This window comes from Bidens hawaiensis, unplaced genomic scaffold (genome assembly GCF_021521415.1).
Source record: "Bidens hawaiensis isolate Kalapana, Puna unplaced genomic scaffold, B.hawaiensis_p1.1 tig00039180_1, whole genome shotgun sequence".
Taxonomy (NCBI): Eukaryota; Viridiplantae; Streptophyta; class Magnoliopsida; order Asterales; family Asteraceae; genus Bidens; species Bidens hawaiensis.
This window is the reverse complement of record NW_027496904.1, coordinates 1-17,764: the sequence shown is the minus strand read 5'-3', so window position 1 is coordinate 17,764 and position 17,764 is coordinate 1. Positions and strand designations below refer to the sequence as shown.

General features: G+C 38.1%; 1 pseudogene across 1 annotated transcript; it reads right to left on the bottom strand.

Moving 5' to 3' along the window:
- Positions 1 to 9,849: 9,849 nt before the first annotated feature.
- Positions 9,850 to 16,063, bottom strand: LOC143591086 (tubby-like F-box protein 3; annotated as a pseudogene). The gene is made up of 7 exons (XR_013145600.1): positions 15,779 to 16,063; positions 15,565 to 15,653; positions 13,795 to 13,924; positions 13,626 to 13,703; positions 12,636 to 12,740; positions 11,411 to 11,789; positions 9,850 to 9,867 (listed from the first exon to the last, which is right to left on the bottom strand). The product of XR_013145600.1 is annotated as a tubby-like F-box protein 3 (transcript).
- Between the last annotated feature and the right edge of the window lie 1,701 nt (positions 16,064 to 17,764).

The window sequence follows — 17,764 nt, the reverse complement described above, 5'->3', positions numbered from 1 at the left end:
GCGCACTGCGCGAGCGTGCTATGTTAGAATCGGCGCGGGTATTTGTTATGTGCACCCTGCGCGAGCGCCATGTTAAGAACCAGCGTGGGCATATGTTATATGCGCCATGCGCGAATGTTTTGGCTTTATGTTTTCATGTAACTTAACGATATGTTGTCTAATGGGTTGACCATCCCGCATGATGCTAAGGCGGGTGCATCCTAAATCGTTTATGCGCGTGCGGAAGGGAACTAACCTCCCCGCATGGCGGGAACATTGAGAGCTAGTTTGTCTGAAGCTCCAAGATGGAATTGACTTCAACATGACTGATCACTATGTTGAAATACCGAGACCACCTGGAGAATTTACAAATGAAACTCTGTCCCTAACTGCGAGAAGGTTACGCACCTACCCGCAGCAAAGAAATGTCCTTCACGCAGAAAGCTATGCGCACAAAGTGATACGCACAGAACACTTAGTCTATTCTCCAGATGTAAGGAGATTACTCCCGCCCAAAAGGAAACAGTAGCGTGTTTCAGAGATTTTCCACTTTTTACTGTACACTGACAAAAGTACCTGGAAAAAAGCACACTGTAACATGAAAAGTCAACTGTCAGCCACCCTATTCTCACCAACCCCAGACCTGCATGTCCTGACCAAATCAAATCAAAATCTTTTATCCACTACTCCACTTTTAAATAAATAATAATAATTTCCATACTTTATCATCATTACACCTAGATATGAAAAGATTACAATCCCCTAAAGCAAGGGATTGTGTTCCCTTGAGTTTGCCTATAAATATGTAACCTAAGTTATCACCCAAACACACTTCAAACTTCTCTCTTAAGAACTGCAAACTTGCACTAATCATCTCCCAAGCATCCGTTGTTTTCATTTCCGATCCTGTTACTAGACCTTCAATTCAAAGGCCAACACCAAGAAAACCCGAATCTCGATTAATCCCTTAACAAGAACCACAGGTGAGTCTCACAGCCCCTATTTTCACTGTTTTCACTATTTTTAAACTGTTTTCGGGGCGAGGGACACGTACTTAAATAATGTTTTATCATGGTATACTTACAAGCTATGCAAGCGATTATGTGTTTAAGTTATGTTTCATGATGAGCAATGCGAACGGTTATCTATGGTTTTTCGATGTTAGTGCACCAGATTCGAGTAAGTGATCACTTTACCATTGGAACTCTAAGGGTAGGGACTGCTGGTTTGATCCGCCCACTCGTAGGGGTCGCACCTCTTACACAGACGAGTGCCTAGTATGGTCATGGGGCAGTACTATGGGTTTGAGCCCGCTCGTAGAGGTCGCTCCTCTTACGCAGACGAGCGCCTTGTTTTCCGGCACAACGTCTGCGCGTAACCCGCGGGACGGTATTATTCGCTCGTAGTGGCAGCGCCACTTACACAGACGAGCACGGTTTTTCAGATGTGTCCGCGCGTAACCCGCGGGACGGTATTACTTGTTTCGCTCGTAGTGGCAGCGCCACTTACACAGACGAGCACAGTTCCCAGGAATGTTCGCGCGTAAACCGCGGAACGATTTTTATCAGATTATGTTCAGAACTATGTTTTACTAAGCATGTGTTTCAATGATGCTATCAGAATTATGTTTATGACGCGATACGATTTATCAAGTTACTAAAACTTGTGAACTCACTCAGTTTATACTGATTCAAATGTTTTACGTGTCTTTCAGGAGATAACTAGGTAGCGCATGGAGTCACACTTAGAGCACCTCACGTTGAACATCTAAAACTAGCTTTTTGGAAGATTTTAGTTCTATCCCTTTGATGCGCATGGTTGTTCCCGCCGCGCAAGGGGATATGGCGTGGAAATCTTCAACAGTTTTTATACTTGGATGTTTTATATAATTTTTAAAAATGTAATGTATTTGTATTAAACATTTCATGCGCAATGAAAATCTTTGAATGTTTGCAATGGCCCGTGCTTAATTATCAATCCCCACTCGCGCGCGCCCGGCTGTTTCCGCCGCTCAGGGCCGGGTGTGACATCACAGCTATTGGAGTTCAGCAGAGAATTCAAAATCCTAATCAACGATCAACAAACTTCTATGATCTAACAGGCCTATTCAATCACAAGAATCAAAACACCAAGTAATGATTAAACATAAACCCTAAATCTAAAGAACAAAATCAAGAGATAAAAGGTCTATGTGAAGCAATAGTTAATAATCAACCAAGATAATAAACACTCATATGCATCATGAAATCAAAATCAAGTCTTTACTATTAATATAATGAAACCATAATCAAAATAATCGTCCAAAGCAATAATCAATCGTCAAACATGTTCATCAAACCTAGGTAGACATGAAATCTAGCCTAGAATCATTATTAAAAATAATCCCAAACAAGTTTTAAAAACAAAGAAGAAAGACATGATAGAAACAATGAACAAGGAATGAAAGTTAGAGCGATAAAACCCTTGGCAATTTATCCTTGAACACCTCCTTGAAAGACTTCTCGATCATCTTTGATTCCTAGCTTCCAAACACCTTCAAACTCTTTGTTTTTTCTCTCAGAATCGGCTGGAACCAATAACTTCCCCTCTAGGTTTAAAAATATATTTATATAACACAAAACGGGCCTTAACTTGTGAAAAATAGCTTATCGGCCCTAAGCGCCGCGCGACCGGGCTTGGCCTACCTGGTCACGCGGCGCGACGTGTACCAGGAGGGTGCTCGAATTTTCTTTTTATTTTATTACTAAATCATGCTAGATCTCTTCCTTGAACTCCAAACAACGATAGGAACCTTCTAGGCCTTCTTTTCCTTGACTCTTAAGCCATGAATCTATAAAGAAAACAAATCAAACACTAAGTGAAGTAATTATGTAACCATTAATGAGCAAAAATGAACTTAAACTTCACATGAAATGATAGAAAGAATTAAAGTTTAACATGCAAGACACCTAAAGATTTAAAACATGATAAATATATATAAAACTTGACTTAAAACCTAAATTAATAAAAGATAAACAAAACACGAACTAAACCGAACTCAAAACCTTAAATACACAATACTTTACAAGGGATTCGAGATGTATTAATAGATGTATATCAGTGACAATATTTGTCGGCCTACATATGTTTATTTTTATTGATTTTTTTCAATTATTTATACATTTTCTAATTAGACTACTGGGTCTAACATGTTCTTAAAATAAATGTTCGATTAAACTGAAAAAAATTTGTTACCTTAATGAAACGCACTTACAAAAATATAATTAAATACGGACTGTTGTTTAAATTATTTTTTTTTTGCTAATATTTTTGTATAAATATCTATTTTTCTAATCGTAAACTATAGCGAATACAAATTTTATTCTTATCTTTCTAATTATAAACTATAGAGAATACAAATTTTACCATAGCAAATGTCGGTACCAGAACAAGCCGCTAACTGAATCATAGATATGTCCCCGCCGCAACGCTCGGGCACTCTTACTAGTAACTTATTGAAAAGTTAAAAAAAGGTGTTTGGATTACTTATTATGTGAGGAAAAGTTGACAAGTTACAACTTGTAACTTATAACTTTTATAAGGAATCTCAAACACTCCTTTAACGTGTGAATGTGAGATTGGAAAGTAAAATGGTAGGAGTATTCAATATGTCCGTCTTCAGTTCCTCTTTCTCCATATATTGAAAGAGGAGGGGCCTTGTCATCATGAGTTGTTTACAATCGAGCCGAAATCCAACCGAGTTGATTGCTCATTTTTTATGTGAAGACATAAAATAGCAGTGGTAGTAGCAGGAGGAGGAGGAGCAATAACAGCAGTAGTAGTAGTGATAATAATAATAATAATAATAATAATAATAATAATAATAATAATAATAATAATAATAAGTCTTTGTATAAGTACACTCTTGATCAAATGGTTTAGCCTGTTAATTTACACTTCAAAAAATAATATTTCCACATATCATGGTTAAATTTTGTAAAGCTTTTAACCATGTTGTTAACCTTGTCAATTTAATCTGATCATATGATGTTGTTCACATGAGGAGTTTTCTAGTCATTTACCTCATCTTAAAGAATTACCACTGTAAACAAAATAGCATATGTACTGTTAAACAAGCAACACTTGTGGGCTAAAGGGTGGTTCGGTTTGATCTCAAAGGGGTGGATTGGAGGAGATCATAACTAAATGGACTTAAAAGAAAACTAAGTCATACTTGGTGGCTAAGTTTCTGTAATGGATAAGACTTTTTAGTATGGATAAGTCTTGTTAATATCCATAATGGATAAGTCTTTTTTTATGGATAAGTCTAGCTAGTAGATAAGTTTCCTTATTTCAATAGGGTAAGGTTAAGGATTGGTGTAAGTTTCAAAGTCTTACTAGATAAGTTTCCTTACTTCTTAAGTTTTTGTTTGCCTATATAAGGCTTGTAAGGTTTAGTTGTAAATATATATCAAGTGTGTCTTGTATTGAATATAAGTTTGTCTTATAGCTTTCTTTTCTTGTTTTCACATAATAAGAAAACTCTCGTGTGTTTGAGCAAATACTGTTTGATCGTGTATTGGGTATTCAATTTGTTTACAGTTTCACTTGTTTAAAACATAACAAGTGGTATCAAAGCCAACCCATTAAACATGGCCGATTTTCAAGTTGTTGGAGGCGTGAAGAAATTGAACAATCAAAACTATAACACGTGGTCAACCTGTATGAGTTCGTATCTACAGGGTCAGGATCTGTGGGAAGTTGTTCAAGGGTCAGACACCACCCAACCGAGAATCGACACCAATGGGGCGATCAACTAGTGGAAAGTAAAGGTCGGAAAAGCTATGTTCGCGTTGAAAACAACGATTGAGGAAGAGCTTTTGGATCACGTCCGAGACCTAGAAACGCCAAAAGAAGCATGGGATGCTTTGGCGGCACTTTTCTCCAAGAAAAATGACGCGAAGCTTCAACTTCTTGAAAACGAGCTTCTAACAATCACTCAAAAAGATCTCACGATTCCGCAATGTTTTCACAAGTTTAATACCTTGTGTCGTGAGATTGGGGAGCTTGATCCAGAAGCAAGAGTTGGAGATGCTAGAATGAAACGAATCTTAATACACGGTTTAAGAACCGAGTATCGAAGTTTTGTAGCCGCGGCTCAAGGATGGCCGAAACAACCATCTTTGGTCGAATTCGAGAATCTTCTCGCGAGCCAAGAAGACTTGGCTAAACAGATCGGTGACATCTCGATTTCAAGCCCGAAGATCGAGACCGAAGCCTTGTATGCAGATCGGGGGAAGGGAAATTTCGACCAAGCGGGAATCAAGGACGAAAGTAGAATGACCGATACAAGAAGTCGGATAACTACAATCCTTTGGATGATTGGATTCTTGATTCCGGGTGTTCGAACCACATGACCGGAAAAAGGCGAAGCTAAGAAACCCGATCAAATATGAAGGTAATCGGGTGATTGAAATAGCAGACAACTCAAAACACAAAATCGCACACGTTGGTGACATACTATTCAAACCGTATAAACAAGGTGAGTTTGTATTAAATGATGTATACCATGTCCCGGGATCTACTATTGGTTCCTCAGATTACGTCTACGGGTCGGTACATCCTATTTGGTCCAAATGATGTCAAGGTGTTCGATAAGTTCGAAACCTCGTCCAAAGCCATAATGTAAGGAAGGAAAAACGAGACAGTGTACGGTCTTTCCGCGGGAACGGCTTATGTGGAGAAAACTAAGATGGTCCAAAGTATCGATCTTTGGCACCAACTTCTCGGTCACGTTGGGTACGATAGGCTTGTCTTAATGATCGAAAAGTCTCTTGTAGCTGGAATACCGAAGATGGATGTCCGGACAGGTGTGGTGTGAGCCGGCTGTCAATTCGGTAAGGCTCACGCACAACCGTTTGAAAGCTCAAGTTATCGAGCCACGAAACCCGTGGAGCTAATTCATACCGATGTGTTCGGTCTAGTGAAACAAGCTTCAATAACGGGTATGAAGTATATGATTACGTTCATTGATGATTTTTCTAGATACCTTTGGATATATTTTATGAAAGAAAAATCGGAAGCTTTTATGAAATTCAAAGAATTTAAAAGCGTGGCGGAAAGGGGGACTAAGATCAATATCGAGTGCCTTCGATCCGATAAAGGAGGCAAGTATACATCGAAGGAGTTCGATGAATATCTCAAAGAATGCAAGATTAAACGCCAATTAACTTGCTCAAATACTCCGCAACAAAACGGAGTCTCCGAAAGAAAGAACCGAACCCTAACCGAGCTCTCAGGTAGCATGATTCACGATAAAATGTACCAGGTTGGTTTTTGGCTAAAGCAATGTGAACCGCAGCCAATATATCTAACCGCTTACCACAACAAAACATGAAGAATATATCACCGTTTGAAAATTTGTTCAAACTTAAACCGGAGGTTATTCATATGAAGGTGTTCGCGTGTGTGTGCTACGTATTCATACAGAGTCATCTTAGACACAAGATGGAAAAGAAAGCAACAAGCTGCATCTTTGTTGGGTATGACCCCGGTATGACCCCGAACGAAAAGGGTGGCGATGTTGCAACCCAGATACGGGGAGAGTATATGTTTCTCGACATGTTGTTTTTGACGAGATGTCATCATGGTGGTCCCAAAATCGAGATGTGTTACCAGATTCTGAAAAATTGAAAGAGAAGCTTGAAACTGAAGTAACTTTCAATCTTGTAAAAGTAGAATATAAAAACGAGAAAGATGGGTCGAACCATGTAGAGAACGTTGGGCCAGTCGAAACTGAAGATTCGACGAACTCTGCACCAAGCCGAAGTTCAAACCAAGGCCCATGGCAAACTGGCCGAAGTCCCTCGGCCCAACTATTCGAACCGTCGAGTTCCAAAGCGCATGGATTAAGGCGATTGAGTTGTCAAAGAAAACCAAATCCTTGGTATGCTAATGTGGCAACTGTGGAGAATGAAGAGACCAAACCGGAATCTTTCGAAGAGGCAAAAGAAAAATGAAAGTGGATAGTAGCGATGGAAGAAGAAATCAAAACCTTAGTGACGAACCAAACTTGGGAATTAGTTCCCCGAGTAGATAACGTAAACACGGTATCATGCAAATAGGTGATCAAAATCAAACGAAAAGCGGACGAATTAGTCGAGCGATACAAGGCACGTCTTGTAGCTCGCGGGTTTTCACAACAACACAGGCTCAATTTTGACGAGACGTTTAGCCCGGTTTCCAATTACCACGGTTCGGGTATTGCTTGCAAACGCAGCAAGTAAGAAATGGAGCATGTGGCAAATGGATGTGAGTAATGCTTTTCTGTATGGAAACCTTGATCATGTAATTTACATGGATCAACCGAAAGGTTTTGAGAACAAAGAGCGCCCGGGTTATGTTTGCAAATTGAAGAAAGCATTGTATGGCCTAAAACAGTCACCAAGGGCATGGTTTGGGAAAATAGGGGAGTTCCTAGAACACAATGGTTTTGTGTCTACCGTAGCCGATACTAGCCTGTTTATTCGGTCCGAAGAAGACAAGGTGGCGATTATCCTAGTGTATGTTGACGACTTGATTATCACGGGAAACTTAATTACCTTGATTGATCAGTTAAAAGAAAATTTGTGTACCCGGTTTCACATGAAAGGCTTTGGGAAGGTTAAGTCATTTTCTCAGATTGGAGTTAAGGTATGAACCGAATGGGGTTGTGTTACACCAACATAAGTATTCGGTTGAACTTTTAAGTAGGTTTGGCATGGCGAGTTACAAACCGGCGATTACTCCAATGGAAACCAATTTACAATTTCGAGCAGAGGAAGGAAAGGAGTTGACGGATACAACTATGTATCGAAAATTTGTGGGACATCTTATTTACTTAACACTTACTTGACCGGATATAGCATATGCGGTAGGAGTGTTAAGTCGGTTCATGCAGAATCCGAAGAAACCGCATCTTGATGCTGTTAGAAGGGTGTTACGGTACGTTAAAGGAACACCTAGCTTCGAAGTCATGTTAAAGAGGGAGTCAAGAATCGAATTGGCCGGGTATTGCGATGCTGATTATGCCCGAGACTTGACTACCAGGAGGTCGACAACTGGATATGTGTTTCTGATTGGGTCAGGATTTGTAACATGGAGCAGCAAAAGGCAACCAACAGTTTCATTATCCACAATCGAATTCGAGTATAGAGCAGCAACAATGGCTGCTCAAGAGTGTGTGTGGTTGGTACAATTGTTGAAAGACATAAATCAAAGTGTCAGCCTGAGCGTGAAAATTTATTGTGATAATATATCATCAATAATGCTAGCCGAGAGTCCCACGTTTCATGCAAGAACGAAACACATAGAAGTTCACTATCACTTCATTAGAGAAAAGGTACTCAAGGGTGAAATCGAGTTGGAGTATGTTGATACAAATGAACAAAAAGCCGATATGTTCACTAAACCGTTAACTAATGTGAAGATGGTGAAGTTTTGCAATAATCTCGGGATGACGAACGCAAGTGTTGAGAGGGAGTGTGAAACGAGCAACACTTGTGGGCTAAAGGGTGGTTCCGTTTGATCTCAAATGGGTGGATTGGAGGATCTCATAACTAAAGGGACTTAAAAGAAAACTAAGTCATACTTGGTGGCTAAGTTTCTATAATAGATAAGACTTTTTAGTATGGATAAGTCTTGTTAATATCCATAATGGATAAGTCTTTTTTATAGATAAGTCTAGCTAGTAGATAAATTTCCTTATTTCAATAGGATAGAGATAAGGATTGGTGTAAGTTTTAAAGTCTTACTATATAAGTTTCCTTACTTCTTAAGTTTTTGTTTGCCTATATAAGGCTTGTAAGGTTTAGTTGTAAATATATATCAAGTGTCTCTTGTATTGAATATAAGTTTGTCTTATATCTTTCTTTTCTTGTTTTCACATAATAAGAAAACACTCGTGTGTTTGAGCAGATACTGTTCGATCGTGTATTGGGTCTTGGATTTGTTTACAGTTTCACTTGTTTAAAACGTAACATGTACTGTATCATAATAATTTCTACTTTGAACAGTACATAATGTTTCATAAAAAATTTACGACCCACAAAGCAACATACCCTTTCACAATCACCATACTAAGCAAAAGAGCATAGTGTATCACAAGGAAAGAAAAGAACCTACGCTATTATATGGAATTACTATCATAAACAAACGGATGCCGTGTTATTTAGAATTACTACCGAAACAAAAGAGAAGTATACAAGTTGCTTAAGGTACATATGCTTTTGGGGGATCCGGATGAGATAGGTAAAATTATATGGATAAGGAATAAGTATTCCAATGACCAAACCTTATCATTTCCCGTATAGATTAAGGATATGAGACATTATTTATACCAACTCCAACTCTTAAAGTGGTTGACATAAAGTTTGTTAACCATGAGACTTGTTCACTCACCATTTATAAGAAACACAGAACCTTATCAACTCATGAGCCGAGATATCGAGAGTCATTTAGAATTTTCCATGGTTTTTAATGCGGATACTAAGTGTTATTTTTGGCAGTCTTAATGCTTCAAGTGCGGCCCAGTTCCGAGCACTAGGGCTTATTTAGCATACCATGATATTATGGTATCAAAAAGAAATATACATTAACAAAACATTGCACCAATTGGTTAGTCAACTCAAATCACTATACACTTTTTTATCAAACGGCAAAAAAACCTTTTTTTACTCTGAATAAGAATGTGTGCTTCTGCATATGAATGGGTTCCACACCTCAAAGGGCAAACAAATTCACTCTTTAAAATGAAATAAATAATATATATACAAAACAAATGGCCAAAAACCACAGCCATGAATGAATAACTGAATGGCTTCTTATTTTGAATGTTCTTCAACTTGCATGCCTCTTTATTTCCATCTCACACTTGAGATTTTAAAGCATCAAACTTGTTCCTGTAGAACCACAAATTAGCAAGAAATAACGAACCCGAACATGACCTATATATTTATCTATGTAAAAGATATCAATCCTAAGTCCTAACCCGCACAAACTTAATTCGTGTAACCCGCTTATATAAACAAGTCAAATGGGTTGACGGTGTATAACCCAAACACAAAATCAAATGAGTAATATTGGTCAACCCCAAACCTGATTAATTTTTGTGTTGTGTTTTCTCGTCATGTCAGCAAATGTACAAAATTTAACAACTCAAAGGCAAACTAAGGGAGCTAATGACTCAATCAAGCTTCTGAAATCTCATATTAATTCAACAAAGCTAGTTGTTTTGACCAATTTACCAATTAACATCTGGTCATGTTTAATCTCTAACTAAATAAATAGAAGAGTAAAGTGCTAAAATCGTCCATGAGGTTTGGTCATTTTTGCGATTTTAGTTCAAAAATAACTTTTTTTGCAACTGGACCCTTCAGGTTTCCCATTTGTTGCCAATGTCGTCCAAATTACTAACTCCGTTTATTTTCCTCGTTAACTTAAGGGGTATATTTGACTTTTTACCTTCAGTTTTTATATTAGAAATATTTGTGTGGGACTCACCAAACCCACTACCCAGGCTACTTCGTCATCATGAAACACCACAAAACACCCGCCCACCGGCAAATTGACTCCACCTCGCCTTCGGTTCCTAAATTCGGTGAGCTGATTTTGTATCTGATAATGAGGAGGAGGATGACGATGTAGATGCGTCGCGGTTTCTCTGTTCAAACACACCATCTCTTCGCTTTTCCGGTGTGTCATCATATTCGACACACCATCGTCGGAAAACGATTCAAGCCAATAAGGGAATTAAATAGACGGATTGCATTCAGATCAAAATTGAATCATTCCACTGCAGATCGGCTCGATTGCCTTCCACCATGTTCAAATTAGGAAAACGATCACCAAAGCAAAGAAAATTACAAAATTACAAAACGAATAAAGAAGAAAACTTTACAAATTTGCAGACGGCATGTGGAACGTTGGAAAGCATATGTGGGGCCACTTATTTTATATCTTTAATTATTGCTATTTGTTTTTTAAAATTTTGATATAATTATTAAATAAGTATGTTAAAAGACCAAAATACCCTTGATATAACATAAAAAAGTTGAGGGAGTTAACAAGTTGGACGACATTGGCAACAAATGGGAAACCTGAAGGGTCCAGTTGCAAAAAAAATATTTTTGGAGTAAAATCGCAAAACTGACCTAACCACGGGGACGATTTTGACACTTTACTCTAAATAGAAAAAAGTTTACACGAAATGAGACAACCAAGTCGAGCGGCTCGAGAGTCACCCCAAGCATACTTTTAACATACAAAATCACTTTACCTAGAAAACTTACATCAGTTTTAAAACAATATAACTTTTGTTAAAAATACAAGAAAATTACACAAGTGTTTCAGGGTCAGCCCAACCCAGACCATAACCAAACAAAAACTCCCATCATAATTAAAAATCACCGCTAACCTGTCAGATGACATCATTCACAAGCAATCTTGGTGTCAAAGCTGCTAAGACAAATAGCAAACGCTTGAAAAGCCGACAATCCATGGTAAACACGTCCTTCCCCACTTTCCCAAACTGCAGAACAACCTTATCATATTGTGGGCCCAATTTAAACACCAGCACTGAAGCTGCTCGTGCCACCTAGGCGATTTGTTTTTCAAAATTAAAGGTCCGTCTGTTTGATGGTTCGGGCCCACTTCTTTCCACACGGGTTGATCGGGATCGGAAGAAAGGAGTTGGAGGAAAAGATTCACCCGTGCTAAGTGCAGGGGCCACGCCTCCGGGTTCGATTGATGAAGCTGGGATTGGGTCCATGGTGCATTGCATTCTTCTTGGACCCCTGCTTTGTAATACGAAGCGAAAAACAATTTTTTTGTGAGTTTTGTTTATTTCTTTTAAAATATAGATGTGAAAAAAAATATCATGTTTAAGACAAAGGGTACTTAGATACAGGGATGTGCATGAAATTGAAAAAACTAATCAGAAATAAACAAAAACAGATGATTTGCTTTTATGTCTTCGTAAAAACCGAAGTCACCATTCAGTTTTGATTTGGCATGTAATTAAACCCGAACCAAATTTATGGACTTTTTATCATTTGTTTTGAACTTTGAATATAATAAGACCAAACGTGTAATAATCAATTAATTATTAATTGACAAAAAGATTTAGGCCCAAACTCAATTTTTTTGGGTGCGATTTTTCAGCACAAAACTTCAAGCACGAATGGCGAAACAAAAACCAAACCATACAGTCTTCAAAACCAACCCATGCAAGAGTGTCATTGGTGAAAGTTATAATAATCCGTTAAAGTTAGACTGCTTTCAGCAACAAAAGTGAAAGTTAAGAGTGTCATTGATCAAACCGTCACGAATTATTATCAGCCAACAGGTCATAGTATGGATTATCAAAATCCAATTTTCCGATAACTAAATAATTATGTGAAGTTAAAGTTAACTAATCAAAATCAGAATAAAACTACTAAAAGACAGATCAATTTTCAAACACTGAAAATTGAAAAAATTAAACGTTAATATAACCAAAAAAGACATGTCTACGAAAAAAACGGCATCTTGTGAAATGGGAATATAAATAAAAAACTGATTATTAACACCTAAATAATAAGATAATCACATGCAAAATCTATTCTAAACATATTATCACGAATAACATGGTCTCAGTTTACCTGGATCCCAACATGTTCAACTCATACGAGATGTGAGCAACCGGATAGCTTCCAGCAGGAACTCTAGGGGCGACTTGAGCGGGGCCCACTGACCTAGTGGACCAACTCTTAGACCATGTGTACTGCAAACGTTATGTTTGCGTTATGGGTTGAAAACACGGGGGGTACACCGCCCCCCCCCCTCCCCCCCGGGTTATGTGATGCTGTTTTTTTTGGTGCGTTGTATACAAAACGCGCAAATGGCACACAAATCAAAAAAATATTACCTTTATATAAATAACCGTTGAGAATAAAAAAAAATTTATTTCTTTATATATTAAACCAACTAATTCCCAATCAAAACTCATCAAATTTATAAAACTTCTCTTTTAACTCTACAACTCTATAATTCCTTTACACAAAATTCACTATATATGGATCCTCCATCTATATATAAACAGTTTTTCGGGCCCGACCAACAAGCCGAGGACGTGGAGGAGGAACAGGCGGTTACGAGTGCGATTATGCTCGCGACACAGTATATGAGTTCCGTGCGGTCAAGAGAGATACATAACACACTAAAGGAGGATTTGGTCCAACATCTTTGGATGTATCAGCCTCCGCCTGGTGAAAACGATGATCAAAACGAGAGCAACAATGAAGACGATGATGAAGACAACGACGACGATGGCGAAGACGATGAAAACGACGATGAAAACGACGACGAGGACGACGACGAAGAGGGCGAAGACGACGACGACGACAACAACAACGAATAATAGTTTTTTTTATTTTCTTGTAATATTTATTTAATAAAATATTATTGTTATTTGATTATTCTTATTAAAAATTAAAAAATAAACAAAAACTGTAAAAGTGACTGGGCGCCACGTGGCGCATAACCCCTGGATGTGGAGAGTTATGACTACAGCCTGTTTTTGTACAAAACCATAACTCTGACTGGGCGCCACGTGACGCATAACCTCTGGATGTGAAACTTTATGACTACACATGGTCTTAGCCATTTTAGCTCCATCATGAGGTGGCAGACCATCATACACAATAAATCTGGTTCCCAAAAAGTTTGATCTATGCCAAATCATAAACAACTTATCTTGATTTCATTTCCATGTAAATCACGTAAACATTAATCATAAATGTTTTCAAATAGCAACTAAACCTTAGTTTCCCAATATATCTACTGCTCCCTTTTGACATGTCATCAGCATGTAAAGATATTATGTAGTCAGTACATGTGGGCCGTCTAAATTTACGAGCAACAAGAAGAAACTTTCCATCATCAGCAAGTGCTTCCACATTATTAAAACAATAACTAAATTATATTACTAATACTAAAATGTCTTAGGATCAAATAGAAATAATGATAGGAATCCGATTCTGATTAATGGCAATGAAAATTGAAATTGGATGAAGTAACATAAACTATAACTAGAATTGATATGAAGAAGATCCAATCAAATCTTACAGACTAGATAGACTAACACCGATAGCCCTCTCTCTATGCCAAACAAAGAGCCTAACAAACTGAATGATACTATTGATACATATTTATAGAATATAAGTTGCACTTAACCACCTCCCAAAATAGACAATGACATTTAGACTAGAACTAGAGCATGATTCCTATCATTACTCCTCCCTTCAAAACAGTATGATTCCTATCATTTAGTCTTGTCCTCCCTTCAGCCACTTGACAACCCAGCGGAGGCTTCCATGAGAGCATTTTCTGGTGGTCGGCCCTGCCCATGCACCACCCAGGAATGACTTGGATCAGTCAAAAGCTGAAAAGTCCACCTGAAGACACCAACAATTATGACTGTATATGGTTTGGGAAGCGAGACTGTTGAACACAAGACCAAGGGTAACGTTCCTCCTTTCTAACCGAGGCGTTGATCTCCAAGTTTTAACGAGCACGCCTTTGTCACAGCAGTGGTATTCCCAGCTGCCTGCACTATTGCAACGAAGTGCAATCAAACAACATCCATATACCCAGCCAACAAATCTGTTGCAAGGTCTGCGGAAATAGGAATGATGCAATTAGAAGCGCATGTCAAATGGCAATCAAGAAACTCATATGATTATTAGCCAAAAGCTTGGAACCAAAAGGTTCTAAACCTTCAAGGCTTAACACAATTATTCAAAAACCAAAAACCGCCTCAACAAAGAACCCTATACCCTAATATATAGAAATCAGAAGTTATAAAAACAGGAAACAAGAATCCGATAAAATGGAAAGAAATAGTTTTAATCAAATAAAATATCATTAAATCTTCTAGTGTGTTCCATGCGAGTCGGGTCGGGCTGAATTATCAAGTCGGATGCTCCTGCATCATCCTCCTCGTCTTTGAAAAAAACTTCACCTCGAGTTTTGTCGTCTGCATTGTTTTTCAATAGGATTTTAGTATGCATAAGAAAGCCAGGTGGCATGCCATTCATGCATTCTAAATTCCTAGTAAAACCCAACTCATCATCTTCCATGTTTTTATGTTGGGAATTAATATTTTCAGTTACTAAACTTGCCAACTTCCAACACAACTTACCAAGATTGCAAGCCATAATTTTAGAAAATTCAAATCACCATAATTATTAGCCATATCGGCAACAACCGGATATTTGTCAGTTACTTGATATTCTATTTCCTTTTGAGTTTCCATATTAGCCGGAGATGTGGTTAAATCTCTTCCAATTTGGATTTGCGCCTCATCCGGCTTGACATAAGGATCAACCATGGCTGCAGATGGAGAGCCCTCTTCAGCTGCCTGACCACTAACTACCACCATAGATGCTATCAAGATTTACCAAAATTTCATCGAAGCTAATACAATAGAGTTGGTAATTTGTAAGTATATCTGATTGTTAAAAGCGTAAGATTATTATGTAATAATACATACATTTTCATGCAATCATATCAATACAATAAAAAGGTTACCTTGAGTCAAACTAAGAAAGAGGAAATAGGTTTGAGTGGATCGCTTGCGTTTTATAAAGGCACTGGATGAGGGATTCTCTTGGACCGGGCTGCAAATGATAGCAAGAGATTATTATTATTATTATTATTATTATTATTATTATTATTATTATTATTATTAAGTTAATAATGATGATGAATTATATTACCAGTAAAAAGAAAAAGAAAAAAGAACCTGTTTGAGCGAAAAGGGGAAAGTGAAGAGGGCAGAAAGCTCAGGGGTGTTAACAATGTCCTTGAAGATGTGTCTCCAGGTGCGGCAAACATTGGCAGAGGCCACAACATTCTTCCTCTCCAGCCACTTATTCTCCGACGACTCGATCCGGAGAAGCTCCGCCGCCCAGCAACAGCAACTCTCCTCCTCTTCTTCCAGATCAACGCCCAACTGATTCTGTTTCGCTGGGATTTCTTCTATTATTTGCTCCTCCTTTGTTACTTTACACGGCTTGGGTTGTTGATTCTGTTTTAAAATATTATTTATGTTTTTTTTTTATAATTTAATCCATCAGTCCCCTTTTGTAAAAACTAACGCCACCCCTAGTGGGCGTTAGAGGTGCATAAACCGGTTTTTTTAAAAAAATCGGTTCGGTTATTAACCGGACCGGTTTTTTTTGGCCCGTAAAAAAACCGGTTCGGTTACTAACCGGACCGGTTAATAACCGGTTTTTTGCTGTCAAAACCCTAACCGGTCTAACCGGTTAGGACCGGTTTAGAAACCGGTTAGAACCGGTTAATAAACCGGTTTTTTTATTAACCGGTTTTTTTTTTTTTTTTTTTTTTTTTAAATTTCGCGGTTTCAAATACGAATATTTGTTTTTTATATTTTGTACTTAATGAATACCATTATTTTTTCACAGTATAAACAAACCGGTAACTACAAGGCAAAACGGTAACTACAAGGCAAAACGGACTGACCGAAGCCATTCTTTGCTTTCGTTGTTAGGGTTCTTTGCTTGGAAGATGAGTATGAGTGTGTGTTGGTGAATGTGTTTTCAACAAACCAAAGATTAAAAACACATAACTTTCATTTATAGTTTTTACATTAAAAATACAAACATTAAATCGTTATCGCATATTCGTAACTCAAAAATACAAACATTAAATCATTAACACTGAAGAAATCTCTGCCAAGAACTGTTGTTCATGATTTAACTCAAAAATACAAACATTAAATCGTGAACTAGCAGATGCTCCTGTTGTTCCCAATCGCAGTTTGTTCATGATTTGCCTCCATGTTTGCTGTTTCTTTAACTAAATTAGAAAAATCCAAATCAACAAGTAAATAAGAGCACATATTAGGAAAAAGAATGCTTAGACACGATTACATGAACAACTTGCTGTTTCTTACTCATGATTTGCCTCCATGTTTGCTGTTTCTTTAACTAATTTTCTTCGCTACCCGATCCCGAACTATTTCTTAGGTAATCGTCGTACGCGGCTTCTTCATCGGTCATTGGTTGAGTGTGTCCTTCATTGACCTCGTCTTCATACAAGCCCGCTTCATACTCCATTTCCCCCTCGAGTGAGCGTTGATGTTGTGCCCTATCTAAAGAGTCCAAGTAATCCTTGTAGCAAATCGACATCTCTATAGCTGGTGCAGTGAGTCGAGTCCTCCTAATCGATATAACCATGCCAGAGAACAGAAAAAGCAGACTCCGAAGCTACCGTGGAAGCTTGGACCGTTAGTAAATCTTTGGCCATGGCGGCGAGGATCGGAAACTCATCCTCCTTACCTCTCCACCAAGCCAGCAAATCAAGACTTCTAAATTCATCCGGAGTCATGTGTTTCACAAAGTTGGTACCACCATACCTTCCAAGTTCACTGCTTGGGGTGTTTACCTTTTGACGTTTACCGGCGTCTTCCCAAATCATGTAGTACATCCCCATTTCAAGGTCGGTTTAGGATTGGGATTGGGCAACAGCTCTTAACGAGTCATGAATTTGGGAAGACGACCCGTATTTTGTAAGGTAGACATCATACATGTTTGACAAGGTGGTGTTGAAAGCATTCTTTAAAGTTTGGCTATAATAGGGGTTTTGATCGTCGTTTAACCCTAGCTCATCACAAATTTTTTCTATTAAAGCTTCAACACCACCAACATTGATGCAAGGGTTTAACGCAGCAGCACATGTCAAAACAGCGGGTAGTTCTTGAAAATAT